The 26,475-nt window shown below is 42.2% G+C and overlaps 2 pseudogenes across 2 annotated transcripts in view; one reads left to right on the top strand and one right to left on the bottom strand.

Annotated features, from left to right (window-relative positions):
- LOC307178826 (large ribosomal subunit protein eL31-like) overlaps nt 1-21,020 on the top strand; it is a 53,201-nt pseudogene extending 32,181 nt beyond the window's left edge. The window contains exon 3 of the transcript XR_013831803.1: nt 20,561-21,020. The product of XR_013831803.1 is annotated as a large ribosomal subunit protein eL31-like (transcript). The remainder of the gene's footprint in view (nt 1-20,560) is intronic.
- On the bottom strand, nt 4,755-6,779 carry LOC307178632 (soluble lamin-associated protein of 75 kDa-like; annotated as a pseudogene). Its single transcript has 2 exons — nt 5,745-6,779; nt 4,755-5,494 (listed from the first exon to the last, which is right to left on the bottom strand). The product of its transcript is annotated as a soluble lamin-associated protein of 75 kDa-like (transcript).
- Nucleotides 21,021-26,475: the final 5,455 nt, after the last annotated feature.

The raw sequence follows: 26,475 nt of genomic DNA, 5'->3' as shown, positions 1-26,475 counted from the left end.
AAAAAACCAAACATACATCAATTTAAGAGCCCTGGATTCCAGCCGCCGACAAATTTCTAATTTATATTTCCCAGTGAGATTATGCCCCCCAAACCAGAAATTAGAGATGGCAGAAGACATTTGCACAGAGAGAGAGGAGAGCTGGATCGGGGAGACCTGCATCCACACATATAGCTGCAGAACCTGGAAACCTGTGAGATAAGCACCTGGGCAAAGGGTATCCGTACAATAACAAGCTCTAACTAGACTGAAGGGACTTTGCAATTTCTGTGTCTCTAGTAACAACGACAGTGCCTGGCGTCTAATAGGGGCTCAAGAAACATCTATTGAATGAATGACTGAATGAACAAACATTTGTAGCGTTTTTTTTTTACTATTTGAGGTGCCCTCACTGACCTGGGTAAGGAAAGCAGGACAAGATATTTTTTTTTATTTTGCACATATAAAAGTATTTAACTTCCAATTAGAAGTTCCAGACTTATCCACAGCCTTACAAGATAGAAGTCTCTTCTACCTTGGCTGACTCACTGGTCTCAAATTTAATCTTATTTTACATCTGAACAGGGCTCCACAACTTTGAAAGCCCTTTCAGCCACCGTAATGACAACAGTCCAATTAAATATATAGAACAGTGATGAGCCACACCTGTGTTTCAGAATAAATGAACTTTAATTAATTGACTCAATGATAGAAATAGCCCCGTCTGATCAGACCCGGATCTTTTGGGTCCCAGGTCTGAGAATTCAGTTATCACACTAAATCTTACCTGAGCTAGAGAAAATCTGTAGCTCCCAGCACCTCCCGTCCCTACTCCCCAACACCTGAGCAGAGGAGAAGCTGCAAGAAGTACAGAGATCCAAAGCCAGCATCTGAATGAGTAAAACACGTCAGGGGGACTAGCTACAAAAATATACATCGGAATAGCCCTACTCACATTCTAGGCTCTTTCTTAACTCTTTTAGGGATAGAGCTGGGTGGGGAGAGGGGAGCTGCTGGCAGGCAGCTTGTGCTTTTTGGGGAAGATTATCCTGGTGATTCTGATTCAACCCCCCACCAACACCTCCCCTCCGCCATCGCCCAGAAAATTCCCAGCTTAGTTGCCCCAGGTTATCTGATACTCCGCCCCAAGAACCTGGGAATAATGGCCCTGCTTTGGAGGTGTAGAGAAAATTCTCTCCTTACCTTGTTAATGGCTTAGGCTTCCCCACTGCTCTAAAGGCTCACTGCTAGCCAAGTTGTGCAGCTTTTGTCCTCTGACTCACCAACTCTCCTCTCAGATTCCTCCTCCTCCTTGCATCTTGCATAACCATCCCTACTCAGAGCAAATTCCACTGCCTTCTTTCTCTGGCAAAAAATTACCCACCTTCCAAGACAGGGTTAAGAAAGCATCGCTCCCAGAGAGACTTGATATTAGCAGCTTTAACCCTGAGATACTCAAGGGGTGGGGAGACTCTGCTGGAGTGGGCGGGGCCCGGAGAAGCAAAGGAGGAAGCATTCTCTCCCACCACTGGGAGGCGATCCTGGAATGTAGATCCCTTGAAGGCAGCTGAATAGGTTAACTACCTTAGGGCAAAGTGGAAAAAGAAAAGGGACCCCAGAAGTAGATGAGGTTGATAGGGAAATCGCAGGACAATGACAGCCAAAATGGACACAGTGTGAAACCTTGCTCTTATCTCTGCTGCAAAAAGAGGAGAAAACCTGGAAGCGATTTCTGGATTCCACCTTCCTGCTCACTTCACTGGATTTAGGGAGAAAACATTTTTTTTGGCCTCTGTGTCTTATTCAACATCTTCACCCTTCTTGCAGGAGGTAGTAACTAGAGCTATTACGTAGATGTAATAACTCGTTTTATGGGAGGACACATATGTATTGGCGTTTAGTTGGGGTACGGGAAAAGAAATTTCCCCCTCAAGAAAAAAAGAAACAAGTTATCATGAAAAATTATATCTTCTTACTAGCTGTGTGTACTCGGGCAAATCACACAACTACTCTGAGCTACTTTACATGATTGTTGTGAGTGTAAAACAATAGGTGAATTTTTATTTTTATTTACTTATTTTTGGCTGTGTTGGGTCTTTGTTGCTGCGCGTGGGCTTTCTCTAGTTGTGGTGAGCGGCGGCTACTCTTCGTTGTGGTACGCGGTCTTCTCATTGCGGTGGCTTCTCTTGTTGTGGAACACAGGCTCTAGGTGCGTGGGATTAGTTGCTCCATGGCACGTGGGATCTTCCCAGACCAGGGATCGAACCTGTGTCCCCTGCATTGGCAGGTGGATTTTTAACCACTGCGCCACCAGAGAAGTCTCGATAGGTGAATTTAAATATATATATATATTTAATTGAAGTGTAGTTGATTTACAGTGTTGTGCCAATCTCTGCTCTATAGCAAAGTGACTCAGTTTAGGTGAATTTTTTATTCAATTAAATTAAACTTAGAGCTTCTCTGGTTTTTTCCAGGGAAATTTTTTTCCAGTAAGTTCCAAATAGCAAAACTGGAATTTGCCAGGCACAGGCAATTATTAATATAGCATTTACAGTGTATTTACAACTATTTACATAGCATTTACATTGTATTACAATGTAATCTCGAGATGATTTAAAGTATACAGGAGGATGTGTATAGGTTATATGCATATACTATACCATTTTATATAAGGAACTTGAGCGTGGTATCAGCGAGGGTCCTGGAACCAATTCCCTTGCAGATACGGAGGAAGGGTTGATTGTACAGGCAAAAATATGCAGATCAATAAAGGGAAGTCTTCAGGTCAAAGGCCAGATTATATAAAGCAACACACCAGAAGTCCCAAGTCCTTAGTGGTCATATATGAATAACTGCACATTTCTTTTTTTGTAAACCTCAGCAACTATATTCACACATCAAGAGTTGTCAGTGAGCTCAGTCTTAAACTACACCTTTTTTTTTTTTTTTTTTTTTGCGGTACGCGGGCCCCTCACCGCTGCGGCCTCTCCCGCCGCGGAGCACAGGCTCCGGATGCGCAGGCCCAGCGGCCATGGCCCGCGGGCCCAGCCACTCCGCAGCATGCGGGATCCTCCCGGACCGGGGCACAAACCCGCGTCCCCTGCATCGGCAGGCAGACCCCCAACCACTGTGCCACCAGGGAAGCCCTGTCTGCTAAAGATTTTTATCTCAACTTTAAATCTTCCTAAAATGCCAACATCCCAAAATAAAATTTAGTATCACCTGACTGTAGACTGAATAAACCTTCAACATCAATCCTTAGCACCTCAAATAATGACACAAAGTCATAACACATTTTTTTTTCATGTAAGGACCAAGCAGTTTTAAAAACAATCTAGGGCTTGCCTGGTGGTGCAGTGGTTGAGAGTCCGCCTACTGATGCAGGGGACACGGGTTCGTGCCCCGGTCCGGGAAGATCCCACATGCCGCGGAACGGCTGGGCCCGTGAGCCATGGCCGCTGAGCCTGCGCGTCCGGAGCCTGTGCTCCGCAACGGGAGAGGCTACAACAGTGAGAGGCCCGCGTACCGCAAAAAAACAAAACAAAACAAAAACAATCTAAATGGCCTCAAAGCATTCCCAAACTTACATGAAAATTTGAGTACACATAATACTTCCAAAGAGTAGGATTGTTTTAAGATTCTCTTTGGATTCTAAGAATAACCATTTTGTTCATTTTTAAATAAATTATTTTACGAAAATAAACAATTGAGGATGTTTTTTGTTTTTAGTTTACCCAGGCAAAGGCCTTTGTGTTGCGCAGGCAAAGGCAACCACAATGTACACGCAGGCTAGATTGTAACCTGTCCGCACAGAGCAAATCAAGAGCGAGCAAGCCAAAAGGGACAAATGAAGCCTCCAATCTGATTTAAGCTCTTGTAACTATGGCTCCTAGGGCAGCTTATTCCTGCCCTCTAGGTCTAAGATTGTGGGACGCAGTTCCAAACCTACCAAAAATGGAAGCCAAGGGCATAAGCTGACAGGCAGGCAAAAAGATCTTTTGACAGGAATCACTCCATGAGTTAGGGAAGTGGATGAAAGTGAGGGGAATATAACGAAGATTCTAGAATAAAGGCAGTGGCAGGATTAAGGAGAAGCCTTAGGAAGGGTTCTCACACTTCTAAAGTATACATGTTAACTGGGTGAGGACAAAAGTACAGTCCCCAGATTCAAATGAAATTTTAAATAATTATACGAGTGCCTACAGGCCAGAGTTAAATCCCTAGCAGTACTATTAATATCAGATGTTATCAAGAGTGAACTGGAAACAGATTTTGTTTGTGCCTTTCCACAGACATTGAAGTCAAAGGAAGAAATTGCACCTACAACTAAGAACTAAGAGGCCCAAATACCACCTTCATAAACCTTTGACCATAAATTTCCAAATTTGTGCTCTCATTTAGTTGAAGTTGCATTTATCCTAATTTACTGACATTTTTGTTTAAGCATGCCTACATTTTAAAAAATGGTGATTAGTTTTGAAATTTAAGATAAAGCTTCTAGAACCTTCACCGAGATTACTTTTAAAACCCTTAGTATAAATGATTTCTGCGATCCTTACAATTGATGGAAACCCTACTACTTTCACATTTTTTAATTTATATTTTCTGAAATATTAATGGTCAGATATCCCCAACTGCTAAAGAAAATATAGTATGATCTGGTTTCCCAAAATCGAAACATTGTTAATAAAAATGAAAAAAATTGTATTTACACAAAATAGCCTGAAAAATTAAAAAGAACGGTGTATCCTAGGTCCTACAGGGGAGGGAAAAGCAGCATCATAAATAAGTTCAAATTGAAAATTTGGAGTTTTTGTCCTGTGCCCCATGCTATTTATTCACTGCCATATTTTAAAAACAACAATTATGTTATCCGCATTTCTTCCTCATTCAGGTCAGCTTGGCTTTCTTCTTCGCAGGTCCTTTGTGCCCTTTGGCCTTTCTTCTTAAATTCCGCCTGTCGACCACAGGCACTTCCACTTCTATCTCCTCTGAGCTGCTATCCACAGTCTTCTCTGTTGATTGTGTCAACTGATCCAGTTGCTCAGAAGATGCTTCAGACTGCTCCTCTGACTGGCTCTTTTGTCCTGCATTCTGTGCAAATGGCACATCTTCAAGTTCAACCTCTATTAAAGAGCTCTGAGGAAGAGCTGGAGATGTTTCCTGAGGCTCGGCTGCCCCCTCCTCACCCTGGTCTTCCAATGAGGCAGTAGTGTTGGGTGACACATTTTCAGGAATCGATTCTTCAGAAAATTCAGTTATTACGGAGTTTGGAAAACCATTCTTCATTTGGGATAGTAGCCACATTGTCTGAACTCCCAAAATGTGCTTTCTTTCTTGAAACTAGAGGCGGCCTCTCTTCAGTGTGCCCCTTGTCATCAGATGGGCCTTCATCTAGCAACATTTCTGAGTCAGTTACATGTGAAGTCTTATCCTGTGCAACAGCCTCAGGAGATTTTGAAGATTCTACCACCAGTGGAACAAGATTCGTAGAGTCTTCACTGGCATTAAAAGACTGCAATTTTATTATATTTTATATTTTATTATTATTATTATTATTATTATTTTTCGGTACACGGGCCTCTCACTGTTGTGGCCTCTCCCATTGCGGGGCACAGGCTCCAGACGCGCAGGCTCAGCGGCCATGGCTCACGGGCCCAGCCTCTCCGCGGCATGTGGGATCTTCCCGGACCGGGACACGAACCTGTGTCCCCTGCATCGGCAGGCGGACTCTCAACCACTGCACCACCAGGGAAGCCCCAAAACTGCAATTTTAATTCTTCACTTAAAACTTCACTAGTGGAGTCCTCCTCTTCTGTTATAGGTGAAGTCTTAAGAGTATCATCCATTATCTCACCATTCATAGGCTCTAATTCAGATTCCTTTTCACCTTCTTGCTTTTCCAGGCCTGGCTGGGTTTCTGGTTCTGGTCGAACATTTTTATCACTACTTTCATCTTCAGATTCAATCACAGTCTGTTAGGGTTCTTCTTCCAAGAATTTTTCTGAGCTCTCTGATATTTGTGCAGTAGACTCCAATTTGTTCACTGAAGCTGTAGGTGAAGTCTGGGGAGTCTTTTCATCTTCCCCTCGAGAACTACTAAATTCAGAATCCTGAAACCGTTTTCCAATCTTTGGCTGCTTTAGATGACTACTTCGAGTACGAGTGGAAACAGGTGTTTTATCGTGACCTTCAGAAGTGCTTGCAAAGGCATCTTTTAGAGAATCAATAGTTAGCTGCATCTCACTAGACAAACTGTCTTCAGCTCCTGCTTCATAGTCTGGAACAGATGCAAGACCATATTCTCCAGACACAGGTCTTTTAGCTTCATTTTGAGAAACTGCAGTCATTTTACATGTTTCTCTTTGTAATGCTCTGGTGATTGGTATTCTCTGGTACCAGCGTCCAACACCTTCAACTTCCCAAAGCAGTTCATGGTCTCCTGGATATTTTTCAAAGTACTGGTTGCAAGCTGTGTACATAAGAGAGGTCAGTGGATACCACAAGCCAAGTGCATCTTCTGTGAAGGAATCAACAAGTCCTCCAGCATATGAAGCCCAAAGTCTTTGCCTCTATATTTCTTTCTTATGAACATTGTATCAAGAACTGGCAGTTGGTAGCTTTGGGTAAGAAACGAGGCACATGTGCTTCCTGTAGGCTTAACTGGATAAAACCCAGTGGCCTCTCCTTTCTTCCACAGAATCTTAGCATAATCAGTACTGCTATGACCCAGGAATGGGATCTCATTTCTCTCCATTTCCTGCTTTCTGTAAATAATTCGATTCAGTACAGAACCCCTCTCTCCCCAAGAGTTCTCACCTGCTTAAGTCTCTTATGGAACAAACGCATAAATATGTAGTATATCAGATTGTGGCGAGTGCTGTGGAGAAAAATAAGGAAGGAAGAAATTGTGACCGGGGCTGGGGTTGTTCCAATTTTTAATTTATGTATTTATTTATTCATTTTTTAGTTGTGGCACACAGGATCTTCATTGTGGCATGCAGACTCTTAGTTGCGGCATGTGTGTGGGATCTAGTTCCCTGACTGTGGATGAAACCCAGGCCCCCTTCATTGGAAGCATGGAGTCTTAACCACTGGACCACCAGGGAACTCCGTTTTCCAATTTTTAATAGAAGGGTCAGGGAAAGTAACATTTTGGCGAGAACCTAAAGGAGGTGAGGAAAATACCTGAGGAAAGACCATTCTAGGCAAAAGGAACAGGCAAGTGCAGAGGTGCTAAGCCAGGAATCACAAGGAAAGCAGTGTGACTGATCAGAGTGAGTTAGCAAGGAGAGCATGAGAGAGGAGGTTGCAAGGAAGCAAAGGCAGGATGGGACAAATGGTGTAGGAATGCAGTAGACCTTATTAGTTGGAGTTTGACTCTGACGTAGGGTGAAATGGGAAGCTACTGGAGGCTATAAGTTTAGGAATGACATATTCTAAGGGATCATTTGGGATACAGTGAGGGGAATAACCCATAAGAGGGTCAAGGGCAGAAGCTGGGAGGTCAGCTAGGAGGCTAGGCAAGAGACCATTGTCTCGGATCAGGGTAGTAGCAGTGGAGGTAGTGGATTCTAAAATATCTATTAAAACATATATTTTAAAGGTAGAGTCAAATAATTCACTGATGGATCAGATGTGGAAATGAGGGTAAGACAGGAGTCAAGGCTGACCCAAGTGTATGGTTGCCATTTTCAAAGATGGGAAGAATTAGACTTTGGTGTAGAAATCAAGAATTTGGTTTTGGATGTGTTAAGTTCAAGACGCCTATTGGACAACCAAGTGGGAATGTTGATCGGGCAGTTAGATATATGTATATGCATACATATATAGAATTCAAAGGAGAGGTCTGGGCTTGAAACGTGTATTTGAGAATCATCAACATAGAGAGCCACAGGGCTGGATAAAAGCACTCAGGAAGAGTGAGAAGTTGGAGAAGAGGACGAAAGAAACCAAGGAGTCCCCAGCAAGATAGGCGGAAAACAAAGTGCGTGTGGTGCCAAGAGAAGAAAGTGTTCCAGGGACAAAGGAGTAATCAATTGTGTTTAAACCTTCAGAAAGATTAAGGATAGATATTGACCATTAGATATAGCAATTTGGATGTCATTCATAACCTTGACAAGAAGACATTCTGTGGAGTCATAAGCATGAAAATCTGATGGGAGGAAAGGTTTGGAGATGGGAGGAAAGGTTTGGAGATGGGAAAATAGCCAATTCTCATTGTCTGAAGGGGAGGAGAAATGGGACCGTAGCTGGAAAGAGAAGTGAGATCAAGAGACAGTTGTTGTTGTTTTTGAAGATGAGAGAAATAATGGCTTCTTTATTTGCTGAGGGAAATGATCCAGGAGAGAGAGGAGAATGGTTGGAGTGATGGAATCAGGTGTACACAAGTGGAGGAGTTGGTCCAAGTTAGGAGCACATACCATTCATCATTATTGATAGGAGGGAAGGCAGAGTAGATGAGCATGGATGCGGGGAGGTGGGAACCTTGTGGACTTTCTCTTCTTATTTTTATTTTCTCAGTGAACTAGGAGACAAGGTTGTCATCTTAGGATGGGGAAGAAGTTATGAAAAGTTTGAAAAGAGAGGGGAAGGTATGGAATGGTCATCTGTGAGAATGCGTTAATGACTGTGCTAGGATAATGTAAGTAGAATTGATGAGTGACATTGAAGGCCTTTTTAAGGTGAGTGGTCATAAACTTAAAGAGAGAGCAGTTAGCAGAGGTATGTGAATTTTCCAGTCATGTTCAGCTGCCCACTTGTGCATGCATAGGTGGAAGGTTAGATTTTATTAAGGCTTGTGTTCTGTCAGAAAAGTACTGTGAAGCGAGAGAGAGGGGAAAGGGAACCAAGGTTATATTCGAAGGAGTGATTATAATAACAAACCACAGAATCTAAGTGAGATAAGAGGTGAAACAAGGACACAAAGGGAATAACTGAGCTACAATGGAGGACAAACTTTTTAGAGGAGAGGCGGTCAGGGATTTTAGAAATTAGTGTTTTGAAAGCATCATCTATAAGGATACTGAGGTTATGTGGGAGCAGGGTTGGAGACTGGTAGTGGCCACATGATGGCAATGAGGGTAGCATAGTCTGGTTAACATCAGAATCAAAGCTGGACACTTTTGGGAAGGAGGGAAGCAGAATGGTCTGGAAGCAGCAATAAGGACAGAGAGAAAAAAAAAAAAAGGACAAAGAGGATACCTATTCCACTGCAAGGTGTGGGGAAAAAACAGCCACCACTTGAGAGGGCTGCAGAGGAATCACTGTCCTCAGAGGAGACCCAGATCTCCTTTAGAGCAAGAAGGAAAAATTCAGAGATTTTGAGAAAAGAGGAATTTTGCGGATCCCAACAACCAGTTCCTGAGAGTTTCAGGAGATGAAGAGGGTAGGAAATGGGGTTAGAAAACAGAATGTACAGGACCATTTGGGATGAAATGCAAGGGATAATGAATGATCTAGAATCCTGGGGCTCCTTGTGTGACTAGCATAAACCAGGCTAAAGGGAATAATGATAACAGATAATGATGGTCTGAAGGCAGATAACAGTGGCCAAACTGTGAATACTGAGGAAAGGGAGGTATGAAGGACCTTCCAGGCGCGTCCAAGGTATGCCCATCTTTACTCTTCACAGTGATGAGGTCAGGGGAGGGGTGTTGTCTTGTCGAGGGCACCTGAAATTCTAGAAATTTAGAAATGTCATTCTGGAGATGAATGGTGTCACCATTTCTGCAAATGATGCAAAGCATCTGGAGTCAGCTTGACTGAACAAATGGGAGTTTTGATTGAAGGAAGAAAGGGGTGGAGTGTGGAACACTGAAGAACAAGGTAATTCTTCAGGGGATTTTACAGGAGTTTCTGGTGCTGACTCATATGACAAGAAGTCTGGGCATAGTCAGTTGGGGCTCTTAACAGTGGCTCAGTGATGTGTTAAGTGCCGTCTTTCTGCAGACCTTCAACCTGACACTTATTGCCTTATAGTCATAAGAAGTTTGCTGCACATGTAGAACTCAAATCTAAATTCCAAATGGGAAAGGGGGAAAAGGGTATCTGCATCTATGAGGCAAAAATGTGGAAGTACTTACAATAGCTCATGTGGATTGCTCTGTTTAAAGCATCTTCTTTATTCCCTAGCTAGCTTCCATCTTCTCTTTCAAAATTCTACTCAAGTCAACATAACCTTCTTGGAGAAACCATTCCTCATCTCCCTAGGCTGAGTTAGGTGCCCCTGGTGTGTGTGTTCAGAGCCTGTGATAGATTGCAGTGTCAACCCCCATTCTTCCATCTCTGTATCCATGCCCTGTGCCATATAACTCTGATTCTGGTCTCAGCCATGCAGCTTGCTTTAACCAGTGGGATATTTTAAAGCAAAAGCTTAAAACTCCTCAAGAGCATGCTCTTCCTCTTGTGTCTAAGCCAGTGCCATGAGAACATACCTGCTGGAGGATGAGAGACACATGAAACAGAGCTAGATCAACACGGTGAGGCCATCCTAGATCAGCCAGCAGCACCTAACCCCCAGACACTTCACTGAGCCCAACCCAAATCAGCAGAACTGCTGAGGCAACCGCCGAAATTAACAGTTACTGTTTCATCCACTAAAGTTACGTGGTTGGTTGCTACTTAGCATTATTATGGCACTGGATCATTGACACAGAGTCCCTTGGGTATAGCTCTGCTACAAGCCTTAGCCCTGTCTCCTGAACTAACGTTAGGGAGCTCCCTTAGGACAGGACACTTTTATATGTGTACATCTGTCACCTAGCACAGTGCCTGGCACCTAGAAGGTGCACAGTGAAATCTTGTGAAAGGAATGAATGAATGAACCTTTGTTCAACCTTTACAAAGGGCCTTACTTCTTTGTGCACGACAGGTGCAAAATTCCCCATAGTTAAACAGTGTAATCAAATGGACACACCCACAGAAAACCTAGTTCAGCAAGATATGTGAAGCTACGGTATATAGTAAACACTCATCACAGATTAAAGCTTTTTACTGCCTCAAGTACAAATGACTATTTCTTAAACATTGCGCAATCTATTTTATATTTTATTATGTTGTATAGATCCGTTTAAAGATAATCTAAATACTGTAAGAACACTTTAAAGGGTAGAGTGCAAATGGATATGACTCAGTCTACATATCTTTACTATTATCTTCAGTACACAATACCAAACCATTGTGAACTACTGATATTTCCTAAATCATGTCAAAAAATTTGCATGGCTTAAAAAAAAAAGTATTTGTGTTAATATAAAAAAGAGAGAAAGAGAGAACTTCCTCTAGGGGTCTACAGAGGAAAATATCATTTCTAGTAGCCTAGTCAAGTATGGGGGTGGGGAGAAAGGCAAGAATATTATCCTTATGAAAGGTCAGCAACAATCACATGGTATCGCATGTTTTGGGGACACTGAGCAAACTAGTTTTGCCTAGGAAGAGAGTTTCTACAGAGAAATAGTAAAAAAAAAAAAAAAAAAAAAGTCTGGGAGTGGTAGGGCAGCATGGAGCCCAGTCGTGGAGATCCTTGAATATAAGGTTAGGGACATTTTAACATGATCTTTTACTCAGCAGGGGATAGTTAACTTTTGAGCAAGGGAGTGACATAATGAAGGGTTGGGTCAACCTTAGCTGCTAAATTCTAGCAGCATGGTGTGGGATGGTTTTTGCAGAAATATGGCTAATAGTCATATCAAATAATTTAATACAAAAATAATATTATGCTCCCATTTATCTTTTTTATTAATTAATTAATTTATTTACTTTTGGCTGCGTTGGGTCTTCGTTGCTGCACATGGGCTTTCTCTAGTTGCTGTGAGCGGGGGCTACTCTTCCTTGCAGTGCACGGGCTTCTCATTGCGGTGGCTTCTCTTGTTGTGGAGCATGGGCTCTAGGCGCGTGGGCTTCAGTAGTTGTGGCTCGCGGGCTGTAGAGCGCAGGCTCAGTAGTTGTGGTGCATGGGTTTAGTTGCTTCGAGGCATGTGGGATCCTCCTGGACCAGGAATTGAACCTGTATCCCCCGCATTAGCAGGCGGATTCCTAACCACTGTGCCACCAGGGAAGTCCCCCATTTATTTTTAAATCACATCTCTTATTAAAGTCTAGATTTCTGCTGGATACCAGTGACCAAGGAATTATTTTGAGATGAAAAGGTTTGCTATTCTCTCCCTGACAGTCATTTAGCCTGTTGTCCATTGGGGGTCCATGAATTGTTTCTTCCCCGCTCCGGCTATTGGGTTGTCTCATTTTCTTCTATTTTGCTTTCCATACACTCCCCTGGCCTCTGCTGGTCTAATTCTGTGAAAAACTAATTATAGCCAGGGGTAGAGGTCAGATGTAAGAATGAACGAGACTCCATGTAACCAAAACCAGAATCAACATCGGAATAAACTATTCTAAGTGCTTTTCTTAAGAGCACATCTCACCTGAGTTGTGGTAGCATTTACCTTTCAGGTGTGAGGATGTCATTTTGTCCTCAAAAAGTGTTTCATAATCCACTAATTATATTTGTTAGGTGGGTGTCACTGTTTTTCATGCAAGTGGAATTTAGTCAGGAAGGATAAATACCTTATCTAAAATCTTGTGTCACGTTTTCTCTAGAATGTTTTCTCCATTTTGCTCCCATTCCACCTGACACGCTCCTTTTAAGCCTTCTAAACTCTGTTCAGACATGCCTTGTCTGTGCAACGTTTCCTTACCCCGCTGCTCAGTTCAGTCTCCTCCCTCCCTGCCCCACTGCAATGGTCTCTGGGTTGTACAGACCTCTGCAGTTATGCACTTTGCTCTACATGTCTGTCTCCCCTGTGAGATTACAGGGGTGATGAGGGGGTTGTGGAATCCAAAGCGAGAGAATCTAAAGGCAAAGGGGAAACTTCTGAACTTGGCCAACAGTCTGAGCAAAAGATAAAGGGGCAACACCTAAAACCATCCCCAGCTAGATTCATTTCCTTCCTGCTTTAAAATGTTTGGGAAGGGAGTTTTCACAGCCCCCCAGTAGCCGTCAGGGCAATGGTGTTCACCTCAGGGGCTCCCAGGCCAACTCCCTGTGCTGTTTGCTGAGCACATCTCGCTTCTCACGCCACCTCATCCCCTCCTGGGCGCTCCTCACAGCACGGCTGCTTTTTCTGCTTCACTGCGTTTCCAGCGTGGATGCTTACGCCTCACTTCACTTTGCCCCGTTTTTTCACATTTCTGTCGCCCGGGAACTTTGTTTCCTCCTTCCGAGGAGATCTACCTTCACCACCACATCCTCCTCGACTCAGCGCCTCGCCTCCCTCCCACGGGCTCTTGCTCCCACGGGCTCTTGCGGGCCTCCCTGGAGAGCCCGGGGAGGGAGCTAACTCCTCTGGGCCCCCCGGGGCATGTTTTCTATTGTGCGGTGAATGTTCCTCCTGACTTTTCAAATCTGTAATCAGACAGGCATGAAGTGTAATCAACAGGTGGTGAGGACTGAATGAAAGTGAGCACAGTTTATTTAAGGGGCAAGGAGGAAGTCTACACTGGCAGGCCTGCTCTTCCGGCTTCTTCAGACTCCCTATGGACAAAACCACTGGTCAGCCGGCTTAGGGTTGAAACTGGCAGGTGGACCTTGGGGAAGCTGAGTCCTGAAGCTTCACACACAACCTGTCCTCAGGATGCCGAAAGAACCCAGTACAGGTCTGCTGCTCCCCACCTTGAATTCCTCAGATCTGTAACAAAGCGGGGGGCCCAGGTGGCCCCACTACTCCAGCTCTAGGGTCTCCTTCCAATAGGTGATGAGAAGGGATGGAGTGGGGAAAAGAAATATTCCAACCTCTCTCTCCTCCCACCCTCTGGTTTCTAATAGGTGCCTCCTGTTGGTTGAATCCTACTGGAAACCAGAAGGCAAAGAAGCCCATTGATGCAGTCCTCAGGGACCAGCCCCCCAGGGACCAGAGCAGGGCTGAGAAGGGCAGAGAATGGATCTGTTGGGAAGAAGGAACATACAGAAAATAACCAAGCACAGTCAGGCTGAGTGGGGCAAGCACAGGGTTGGAGCCTGCTTTTCTTTAAAACTTAGGTATTGGGCTTCCCTGGTGGCGCAGTGGTTGAGAGTCCGCCTGCCGATGCAGGGGACACGGGTTCGTGCCCCGGTCCGGTAAGATCCCACATGCCACGGAGCGGCTGGGCCCGTGAGCCATGGCCACTAAGCCTGTGCGTCCGGAGCCTGTGCCCCGCAACGGGAGAGGCCACAACAGTGAGAGGCCCGCGTACAGCAAAAAAACAAACAAACAAAAAAACCTTAGGTATTGTGTCATCCTGAATTTTTTGCAATAATTTTGATTTTTTAAAAAATTAGAATATTACTGATTTTTTTTAGCGCTTTCCCCTCCCCTGAAATTTTGCACCTGAGGCAAAATTCACCTCACCTTAATCCTGGTCCTGAAGTGGTGTTCTGTGGATTAGGGAGATTATGAGTGGGTCTTATTTTGTCATTTTTGCTCACCTGTATGTTCCAGTTTTTTTTTTTTTCAAGTGATCCTATATTTGTTATAAAAACAGTTAAATGCAAGATATCTTCTTTGAAAGTAGGGATCCTTCGTTTGTACAACGTGGAGCAGACTTAGCAGAAAAATCAAATGTTTTTTGGATGAGTAAATAAAAGAATGTGTATGTCAACTCTATTCACAAATCCTACCTCTTCTCAAAATTCTAACTCAAATGGTACTTCCTCATAAAACATTTCCTTATATCCCAAATCACATTGGCCTACAAGGCCTACACAATGTGTCCATGGCCCACCCCGATCTCTCCATATCCCCCCTTACCTCCTGCCACCCTTCCTCTCCACCATATTGGCCCCCTACTGCGTGTCGCTCCTGAAACACAGGAAGCAATTCATTAATATTTGTTGAGAATGAGTGTGACCGCTCTCTCTTCTATCATTCTTGTCATAATCTTTTGTTCTCACAGTTATGCATTTATTTTATCTCCCCTACTCTTAAGTGACTCAGGCTATTTTCCTCACTTTGATATGATCCTTGGTGCCTGGCACAATGCTTGGCATGTTGTCATAACAAATATTAACAACAGTAGTAGAAGAGTCATCATTTGAGTGATTACTAGGGGCCAAACACTATATTAAACATTTATCAGTGTCACCTCACTTCTGTTGTTTTTTGTTTGTTTTTTGTTTTTGCGGTACGCGGGCCTCTCACTGTTGTGGCCTCTCCCGTTGCGGAGCACAGGCTCCGGACGCGCAGGCTCTGCGGCCGTGGCTCACGGGCCCAGCCGCTCTGCGGCATGTGGGTCTTCCCGGACCGGGTCACGAACCCGTGTCCCCTGCATCGGCAGGTGGACTCTCAACTACTGCGCCACCAGGGAAGCCCCTCACTTCTGTATTTTAACTGACTGTGAGGACTCACATTTATAGGAATCCACGCAAGTCTGTTATTAGTCCAACTTCACAGCTAAGGAAGCTGAGGTCTAGAGAGGTCAAGTAACTTGCTGAAGGTCACATTGCTAATAAGTGGCATTACAGGAAAGTGTAATCCTAAATTACATCAGATCAGTAGTTCTCAAACCGTGGTCCAGGAACTACTGAGATTCCCAAGACATTTCAGGGGAGTCTGTACATTCCAAACCACTCTTGTATGTATACAGTGTTTTTCCTGAGGCTCCACTCCATGTGATATCAAACACCTTGAACACAGAAGCAGAGAGAATCCAGCTGTCTCCAGTTAAGTCAGGCACTAAAGAGATTTTCAACAATAATGCTGATCTTTTCACTTATTTTTTTTCTGTTTTGGAAAATATAGTTATTTTTCATAGAAAGTCTTATACATGTAATGTGTTTATTATTGTTATTTTAAAATATATTAATAAATATTTTTAAAAATTCATCAGTGTTCCTTTTTAATATAGTAAATATAGATAGACATAGCCTACATAAGCAGAAACTTTTGGGGTCCTCAGTATCTTTAAGAGTATTATGCGGCCCTGAGACCAAAGTCCTTGAGAATAGATGTGTTAGATAATTTCTAAGTTTCTTCTCAGCTCTAAAATGTAGGGGTTCTCTATCCATGAAGCAGTTTTGGAGGGTAGGGGCTCAAGATCATTAATCAGTCTGAGAAAAGAGGGGCAGTCTTGGGGCCTGACTCCATGCCTAGGTTCTACATTGACTGGTCTTGGTTACCTGGATTTATTCTGATCTTAACTGCTCTGTGGACTTCTGAAAACTCCTGTTCCTGCCTTGGGTTCACACATAACTCGTAGTTATAATTCAGCACTCCCAGACTCATTATTTCATTCCCTTGTCCCTCATCCTCTTCTTTGCTTCTGTGCCTTTTTTATCTCGACCCTGCTTCCAACTTTCTATACTTAGTCTTCCGTAACAAAGGTTTTACAGTACCCAAACACTTCCTGGACTATAGATTAGCCTCAAATGGTTTCTCTTATGTTGCCCCAGGCATATACAGGATTACAACAGATTTCATGTTTTAAATTCTTTCTCATTGATAACCTCTGGTGAAAGGAACAGGGTGGAGGAGGAACAGGGTGGAAGGGAAGTCTCATTTGTAGTACCTTTTATATCTGTATAAATGAAAACTTTGCTTCAAAGGAAGCAAAGAGAAAAACAAACAAAAACCCCAAAACTCTCCTGAAGTGTAATTCTTTCTTTCTTTTTTCTCTTTAAAAAAATAATAAATTTATTTATTTATTTTAGGCTGCGTTGGGTCTATCGTTGCTGTGCATGGGCTTTCTCTAGTTGCGGCGAGCGGGGGTGGGGTGGGATGGGGGGGTGGCTACTCTTCATTGCAGTGCACGGGCTTCTCATTGCGGTGGCTTCTCTTGTTGCGGAGCACGGGCTCTAGGCGCACCGGCTTCAATAGTTGTGGTTCACGGGCTCTAGAGCGCAGGCTCAGTAGTTGTGGCGCACGGGCTCAGTAGTTGTGGCGCACGGGCTTAGTTGCCCCGTAGCATGTGGAATCTTCCCGGACCAGGGCTCAAACCCGTGTCTCCTGCATTGGCAGGAAGATTCTTAACCACTGCGCCACCAGGGAAGCCCTCTAAGATTTTTGACAAAAATGTATTTAAAATGTGGGATGAGATAAAATTATTTTTATTGGAAAAATATTGAATCGGCTGTGATGCATTGGAATTCATATTTTGATTTTCCCAATATCTTCTGAGTTTATCAGATTAAACAAGGTATCTCTTAAGTGAAAGAGTAACAGATATAATTCATTGTAATTACATAATACTCAACATTAATAATTATGTAATATAATTCTTGAAATTTTAAAAAGTATACTAGTTTACAGAAATTAAGAAAGTGAATGACTCCAATAAGAAGGCAACAAATTAATTTGCAAGTTTCCAATGATTTATTTTTGTCAAAAAGGAAAAAGGAAAATAAAAAACAAAAAAATAAAAATAATGAAAGAGGAACTTATAATGAAATGATGGATCTAAGAAATGATCATTAATGATTGCTAAAACCATTAGATGAAAAGCTAATGGGGACCTTGATAATGAGTGGGTACATTGAACCCACAGATTAATACTATCAGAAAAAAGAGATACTCGGACGTTATGTACCTCCAATGAAACAGGAAGCACACACACACCACCTATGAAGGATTCTTTTTTTTTTTAAGTTTTATTTAGCAGCTAAAGATGACATTTTCAAAGTATATGGTTTTTGGGGGCTTTCTTGGCTGTGCTGGCTCTTTGTTGCTGCATGCGGGCTTTCTCTAGTTGTGGCGAGAGGGGGCTGCTCTTCGTTGCTGTGTGTGGGTGTCTCATTGCAGTGCCTTCTCTCTTGTTGCGGAGCACGGGCTCTAGGCACGTGGGCTTCAGTAGTTGTGGCTCGTGAGCTCAGTAGTTGTGGTGCACAGGCTTAGTTGCCCCATGACATGTGGGATCTTCCCAGACCAGAGATCAAAGCTGTGTCCCCTGCATTGGCAGGCGGATCTTAACCACTGGTTCACCTATGGAAGATTCTTGCCAAAGTATCAACTCTGAATCTGACCAGGCCTAAATATCAATTTTTAGGAAATACAGAGGCCAGGGAGAAGTAATCAGCAAAATCCAGAATGTGGAAAACCCTACAAGAAAAATGACCCAGTTTTTCAACAAACCAATTACAAGAGGAAAGAAAAACAGGAGGAAGAATCTATCACTAAGAGACAAGAGAAATATTAGCCAAAAGCAATTTGTGGGCATTGTTAGGACCTTGAATTGAAAAACCAACACTAAAATCCAAACCAAAACAAAACAAAAAGCATGTATGAGACAACCAGGGGAGATTTGAATGTTGCCTGAATACTGGATGACTTACATTTTTTAGGTGTACTGGTTTGTTTTAAAAAGAGTCCTTATATTTTAGAGCTATATATAGAGGTATTTACAGAAGAAGTGGCCTGATACTTGGCATTTGCTTCAAAATAATCCAGCAGTGGTGAAGGGTGGGGGATGGAGAGCAGATAGTGGGGGCGGATAGAGATCAAAAAGGATTGGCCATAGGTTGGTAAAGCTGTTGAAAGCTTGATGGTGGTCACGTAGAGATTCATTTCATTCCTCTTCTAAATTTGTATAGACTTGAACTCTTCAATAACAAAAATTAAAACATAAATGAATAAATGAATCTAAAAAATAAACTCACTGAAGAAATACCTAATCTAGCTGTCAGCAGATAGATCACTGACAGTAATCTTTTGATGATTGACCATTGGGTGGGTTTTGGCATATACCGTCAAAGGATTGATTGACTGCCATTGCTATAACAAAACTCTCTATTCCCATCTACTTGTTTATGTGAACAGTACTTGAATGTGTAGAAGCAAAATCAAGAAATAGAGGTTTATGCTGAACTTTTTCATTTTGGCAAGAGGTAATATTTATCCATGAATTCAAGAATAAACAGAAAAAAAAAGCCCCATCCATGCTATTAAGAGATCTGTATTTTCAGCAAATTTCTTTATGTTTAATAACTGTTCATATTATTTATCAAAATTTGTAATACTTACGTTATTTTGATCAAATGTATACTAATACCAATTATAACAACCCAATCCAGAAGAAAGTTGTAATATTTGGGACCTTTGGTATCAGGAAACTAAAACAAAAACAAAAACCATAAAAAAATTACACAAGGATAAAAATATGTGGGGAAATGTAATGGCAATATCATTTTAAGGAGAAAAAGGAGTGATGTAAAATAGTGATAGCTCTTTTTTCCTATGTGTATGAGCCATACATTCTGGTTTCTTTGTATATCTCATAAGTGGTTTTTGGTTGTTGAAAACTGCACATTTTAAATAAGATAATGTGGCAACTCTGGAAAAATCGATAAAATATCTGATAGTTAAAGAAGAGTTTATTCATGTATTTTTACAAATAGGTGATGGGGTATCAATTAGAGCATTAGGATTGTATGGATATATTTAAAAGAATGATGTTAACAGTTTTATTTTAAATTGTCATTATTTATAATATACTGGACAGCTGCCCTCTTAGCGCAGCCAGCAGCACATCGGGCTTATATAATATACCGGAAGTTACATCCTTTGCAACTCTTTAAACTTCAGAAATGTTAAATATTAGCTAAAAATGAGTAGGGCGACTACTTAGGTCTTTTTTTCTTTTATTGATTTTTTTTATTGAGTAAAATTCACAAAACATAAAATTAACCATTAACCATGTTAAACTGTATAATTCAGTAGCCGTTAGTACATTTACAGTGTTGCACAACCATCACCTGTATTTCCAAGACATTTTCATCACCTCAAAAGGAAACTCTAGGGTACTTCCCTGGTGGCGCAGTGGCTAAGAATCTGCCTGCCAAGGCAGGGGATACAGGTTTGAGCCGTGGTCCAGCAAGACCCCACGTGCCATGGAGCAACTAAGCCTGTGTGCCACAACTACTGAGCCTGCGCTCTAGAGCCCGTGCTCTGCAACAAGAGAAGCCATGGCAATCACCACAACGAAGAGTAGCCCCTGCTCGCCACAACTAGGGAAAACCCCACACACAGCAACAAAGACCCAACGGAGCCAAAAATAAATTAATAAAATAAATTTTTTAAAAAAGAAAATAAAGGAAACTCTACACCCATTAAGCAATCACTCCTCCTGGCAACCACTGATCTGTTTTCTGTTTCTATGGATTTACTACTCTGGACGTTTCATATAAATGGAATCATACAGTATGTAACCTTGTCTAGCTTCTTTCACTTAACATGTTTTTGCTGTTTATCCAAGTTGTAGCATGTATCAGTATTTCATTCCGTTTTATGGTTGAATAATATTCCACAGAATGGATATATCACATTGTGCTTATTCACTCATCAGCTGATGGACATTTGGGTTGTTTCTACCTTTTGGCTATTATGAATAGTGCTGCTATTATGAACATAGGTGTACAAGTATTTGTTTGAATACCTATTTTCAATCCTTTTGGTTCTATACCTAGGAGTGACGTTGCTGATAATTTTGTTTAACTTTTTGAGGAACTACCAAACTTTTCCACAGCCACTGCAACATTTTACATTTCCACCAGCAATGTATGAAGGTTCCAATTTCTCCACATCTTTGCCAGCTCTTGTTATTTTCCATTTTAAAAAAGTCATGAGCTTTCCAACGCTGGCCGGGCAGGATGGCTCCTGCAATGAAGGGCGGCAAGAAGAAGAAGGTCCGGTCTGCCATCAACGAGGTGGTGACCAGAGAATACACCATCAACATTCACAAGCGCATCGTGGAGTGGGTTTCAAGAAGCGTGCCCCTCGGGCACTCAGAGAAATCTGGAAATTTGCCATGAAGGAGATGGGAACTCCAGATGTACTCATTGACACCAGGCTCAACAAAGCTGTCTGGGCCAAAGGAATAAGGAATGTCCCATACTGTATCCGTGTGCGGTTGTCCAGAAAACATAATGGAAGATTCACCAAACAAGCTCTATACATTGGTTACCTATGTACCTGTCACCACTTTCAAAAATCTACAGACAGTTAGTGTGGATGAGAACTAACTGCTGATTGTTCAATAAAGTAATAGAACTGCCAAAAGAAAAAAGAAAAAAAAAGAAAAAAGTTATGGTTAACTTAGTGGATGTGAAGTGGTATCTCAATGTGATTTTCATTTTCATTTTCCTAACGAGTAACAATGTTGAGCATCTTTTAATATGCTTGTTAACTGCAACTACCTAGTATTCACAAAATTACCTTAGGAGGTGTACAAACAAAAAATGTATGGCTCATGACTCTAGGCCTAAACTGCTGTGTTTCTTTTCTTTTCTTTTTTTAACATCTTTATTGGAGTATAATTGCTTTACAATAGTGTGTTAGTTTCTGCTTTATAACAAAGTTTATCAGTTATACATATACATATGTTCCCATATCTCCTCCCTCTTGTGTCTGCCTCCCTCCCACCCTTCCTATCCCACCCCTCTAGGTGGTCGCAAGGCACTGAGCTGATCTCCCTGTGCTATGTGGCCGCTTCCCACTAGCTAGCTATTTTACATTTGGTAGTGTATATATTTCACTGTTACTCTCTCACTTCGTCCCACCTTACCGTTCCCCCCCCCATATCCTCATGTCCATTCTCTACGTCTGTGTTTTTATTCCTGTCCTGCCCCTAGGTTCATCAGAACCTTTTTTTTTTTTTTTTAGATTCCATATATATGTGTTCCATATGGTGTTTGTTTTTCTCTTTCTGACTTACTTCACTCTGTATGATAGACTCCAGGTCTATCCACCTCACTACAAATAACTCAATTTCCTTTCATTTTATTAGCCCTCTTCTATTTTGAAGACATCATTATAAATGCTAAACTTCCAAGCCTATATGATGGAATTTGAACGCCAGTTAGCTAGCCCCTTGGACATAGTGAGCTTTTTCCATGCTAATTTGTTAGTTTGACATGACAGCCAGAAGAGACCTTCAGCTGTGCTGAATTGTGGTTCTCACAGACTGAGTGGGAACGCTAAGGGAAAGACATTTTTGTGTGAGGCTGGAAGAGAGTGAGGAAATGAGGAGGGATCTGCACAACGTTGTGCCTAGGCAGGGATCTGTGAAAGCAACAGGAGAGTCTCAGAACCCCATGTCTACCCTAGGACAGCAGGGAGCTGTACAATTGGCGATATCCCCTGTATAGATCAATAGTTAGTTCTTTGAGGACAAGAACAGCATCTTAGTCTATATCTTTACATGTTCCCTAACCCAGAACCTGGCTCATAGTAGATACACACAGGATGTTTGCTGAATGGGAAAGTGCACTGGCGACACTCTGACCCATGATGACTGTCTCCTTGGTGGGAATTAGGAGGTAGACATCCTGGTTGTTGCTCCGGATTCTCTCTCCTTCCTGTCCATCTCAGTCTGACATCCTCTAACAGCTCTTCATTACCCCCACCACTGTGTTCCTAAGATCCCCAGCTTCAACATAAAATATCCCCTATATCCTTGATCATTATTTCTGGAGCATTCCCTCTACTTCCGTTATATCTCTGTTACCTTCGACCTACACATAGGCATGGCCATGCTTGCGACCTTAGAATCACATCCAACACTTTGTAGTAAAGAAGAATTCGAGAGACTGTTGAATTTTTTGTCGATAGACCCTTACCACAGATGTCTGTAGGTTTATTGGGTGTTATTCCCTTTATTCCTTGCCTCTAAAGAAGGCCCTTCCAAGCTCCTGTGCAGACGGTATAAAGCCAGGTTGATAGAGTTTGAGAGCTAGGTGGGAGAATAGATCTGGGGGTGGGGGTGGGGGAGGAGGAGCTGAGGCATTGTGATGTTTCTCTGTACAGTTTGCAGACTTTCATTCATCTCCTTGTTCTAAATCCACTGCTTCAATCTGGCCCTCTGTAATTTTTTTTTTCCCCCAGAGAATAAACCTCCTGTGTTACAGGGTTTGGGGGCAGAAATCTCTGGGCTGTATACATGGGGATGGGATCTATAGGTCCAGTTGTCCCTATACCTCTTCCCTCTTTCCTCTTCCCTGTGTCTTGTGTCTGCTGTGCAAAGTGTCTGACGCCTGATTCCTGAGCCTTTCTGCTGGGTGAATCAGTTTGCTTTGTGGTATTATCCACGTGTCCTAGCCACCCTCCTCCCCTCTCTTGTCACATGCAAGGCTTCTGGTTTTCTCTGGTTACCACTTCTTTCTCTCTTTCCATCTGCTCACACTGTGTTGACATCTCTCATCAGTTTTCATCTCCTTTCTCATTCTCTTGTCCTTATAAATCCTTATCCTTGTTGTACTTTTAGTGTCATGTTATAGGATTCCAGGAATTCTTGTGTTCAGTCCACCCTTATTTAATAAGCAACTACTCTTTAAGGTCATCAGTTCCACACAAATGTAATACTCTGTAGTTGTTAGATGGAATAACATAGCTACATGTCTGAACCTGTGGAGTGGACAATATAGAAAGTTAAATGAAAAAGAAAGTTGCAGGGAATTCCCTGCCGATCCAGTGGTTAAGACTGAGCTTTCACTGCCGTAGCCCAGGTTCAGTCCCTCGTTGGGGAACTAAGATCCCGCAAGATGCATGGCATGGCCAAAAAAAAAAAAGCAAGTTGCAGTTGGTATGTATAATATAATACCATTTGTGTTTAAAAATTGTTTATATTAAGGCTCCGTGCTCCCAATGCAGGGGGCCCAGTTTCGATCCCTGATCAGAGAAGTAGATCCCACATGCATGCCGCAACTAAGGAGCCTGCCTGACACAACTAAGACCCGGTGCAACCAAATAAATAAATATTTTTTAAAAAATTGTTTATATTATATATATACACATGCAAATATCATATATATAATATAAAATATATTCTCCTTAGTATTATCTGAGACAGTATAAGTATCAGAATAGGGACTTCCCTGGTGGTCCAGCGGTTAAGACTTTGCCTTCCAATGCAGGGAGTGCAGGTTTGATCCCTGGTCAGGGAGCTAAGATTCCACATGCTTCCCGGCCAAAAAACCAAAACATAGAACAGAAGCAATATTGTAACAAATTCAATAAAGACGTTAAAAATGGTCCACGTAAAAAAAAACTAAAAAAAATAGAATATATAGAGCTATTTTCATTTGGCAAAAATATTTAAAACGGTTTAGCTTAAAAGTCTAGGCAATCTGGTGAATGTAAAAATTTACTTTGGGGGCTACGGAGCCAGGAAGCACCATTCGTGTTGTGTTCTATTTGAACAGTACCCCTGAAGTTGTGCAACTGCAGTGGCCCTTCCTGGAGTTCCCCCCCAAAGAAGCTGTCACCTCCCAGAGCAGCGGCAATGATTAGCCAGCTTGCTTCCCCCATGTGTGACTCCTAGTGGCCAATTTCCCAGGACGTGACTGTTTGTAGTTAATGATCCTTCTGATGTATACCAGCGAGGCCAACTCCTAAGTAGGTGAATAATAAGCAGCAAAACTTATATTTGTGGAGATGTCCATTCTAGCATGTTGTGGGGTCCTCCTTATGAAAGCAACCAACTCTTCCTTCTTCCAACCACCTTCAACCTCCAACCCAACTCACGATCCAATGAGAAGATGTGGAAATTTTCCAGTTGAAACTCAGTGGCACAGGGTTGAAAGCAATTTAGCCACATATGCAAATATTCTCTAGCAACAGGTTTCTAGCTTTTTTCCCTCAAACTTAGCTGCATAATGGAATCACCTGGGAAGGTTTTAACTCCCATGCCAATGGGAAAAGACTGAAAAAGAATAGATACATGGTTATGTAAACTGAATCACTTTGCTGTACACCTGAAACTAACACAACATTGTTAATCAACTGTGCTCCAATATAAAATAAAATTTTTTTAATTGAAAAAAAAACTCCCACACGCAGGGTGAACACATATCTAGAGAGTCAAATCTTTAATGAGGTTTCTCAGCATTGCCCATATTGACATTTGGGACCAGACATTCTTTACTATGGAGGCCTTTCTCTTTCTCTGCATTGTGGGATGTTTAGTACCATCCCTCGGCTCTACCCACTAGATACCAGTCACACCCTCTCCCGGTTGTAACAACCAAAAGACATTGCTAAGTGTTTCCTGGTGGAAGGAGCAAATCACCCAATTGAAAATCACTGCTTTGGGGGCAAGACCCAGGCATCACAGTTTAAAAAAATCTTCCCAGGTGATTCCAATGTGCATTCCAGTTTAAGAGCTGTGATCTGATGGAATTTACTTTGGGAAGCGTATCCTGGTGGAGAGTCCCAGGAGTTTTGGAGTGGGTTTTTATAAACTGTGATTTAATATTGATTCAGTAAAAATGAGTATATTCTGAGCCAGATGAGCAGTTCCATTCATCCTATCTAGTAAACATCTGTTTCTTTCTATTAAGGGGACTTTAGAAAACAAAGAGGCTGTGAACATCATGAGAGGTTAGCAAAGCCAGCTGAGCATGTAACTTAACAAGGAATCTTTACAGTGAGCTAATGAAAGGGACCTGAGGTAATGGAAGGTCTAAACAACACTCGAGGGCCATTGGGGGGTACCTTATTGGTGCCAAGATAGTATCTACCATTGAATGGAGTTCCCCTGTGGGCCAGGGTCTTGTGCTAGGGGATCTATTTACATGTCATCAAATAAGACATCTAAGTTAATACTAACTGTAGTAATAATAATAGTGAATGGGGCTGGCTGAAGGAGTAGGTATGTCAATACTTTTGAAACATGTTTTAAACCTAACTGGTGTACATAAGCGTTTACACATTTCAAGCATGCTCCTCAGTCCCATTGTGGCAGGAACTGTAAGTTGGTTCACAAAACACCCTTTCCATTTTCTTTCTATTGTGGAAGCCAAAAAGCTAAAAACTTGCCTTCCAAATTCCTCTGCTGTTGGGAGTAGCCATGTGGCATAATTCTGGCCATTAAGAATGCAAGCCGGAAAAAAAAGAATGCAAGCCAGGACTTCCCTGCTGGTCCAGTGGTTAAGAATTCGCCTTCCAATGCAGGGTACGTGGGTTCAATCCCTGGTCAGGGAACTAAGATCCCACATGCCGAGGGGCAACTGAGTCTGCACGCTACAACCAGAGAGCCCACATGCTGTAACTACAGAGCTCACGTGCTCTGGAGCCTGCACGCCACAACTAGAGAGAGAAAACCTGCACACGCAACTAGAGAGAAGCCCACGTGCTGCAATGAAAGATCCCCTGTACCGCAACTTAGACCCAACGCAGCCAAAGTTAGAAATAAATAAATAAATACTTTTTTAAAAAGAATGCAAGCCTATGAGGACAGGAATTTTTGTCTGTTTCGTTCTCTGCTGGTCAAAATTCACCACGTTGTACACCCTAAAAATGTCCAATTTGGGTGGGAGGATAGGACAGATGTTTAAGGCTACAAATTTGCAACAAGTAGTAAATAAGTCCTAGAGTAGTTCCAGTGTAGTGAATATAGACAACAGTATTATAATCATCAAACTTGCTAAAAGACTAGAACTTAATTGTTCCAGCCACTAAAAGAAAGGATAATTATGTAACGTGGAAGAGGTGCAAATAATCACTACAATGGCAATCATATGATACTATATAAATGTAT

The sequence above is a fragment of the Stenella coeruleoalba genome, assembly GCF_951394435.1.
Source record: "Stenella coeruleoalba genome assembly, chromosome: 20".
Classification (NCBI taxonomy): domain Eukaryota; kingdom Metazoa; phylum Chordata; class Mammalia; order Artiodactyla; family Delphinidae; genus Stenella; species Stenella coeruleoalba.
This window is presented reverse-complemented; position numbering and strand designations above follow the sequence as displayed.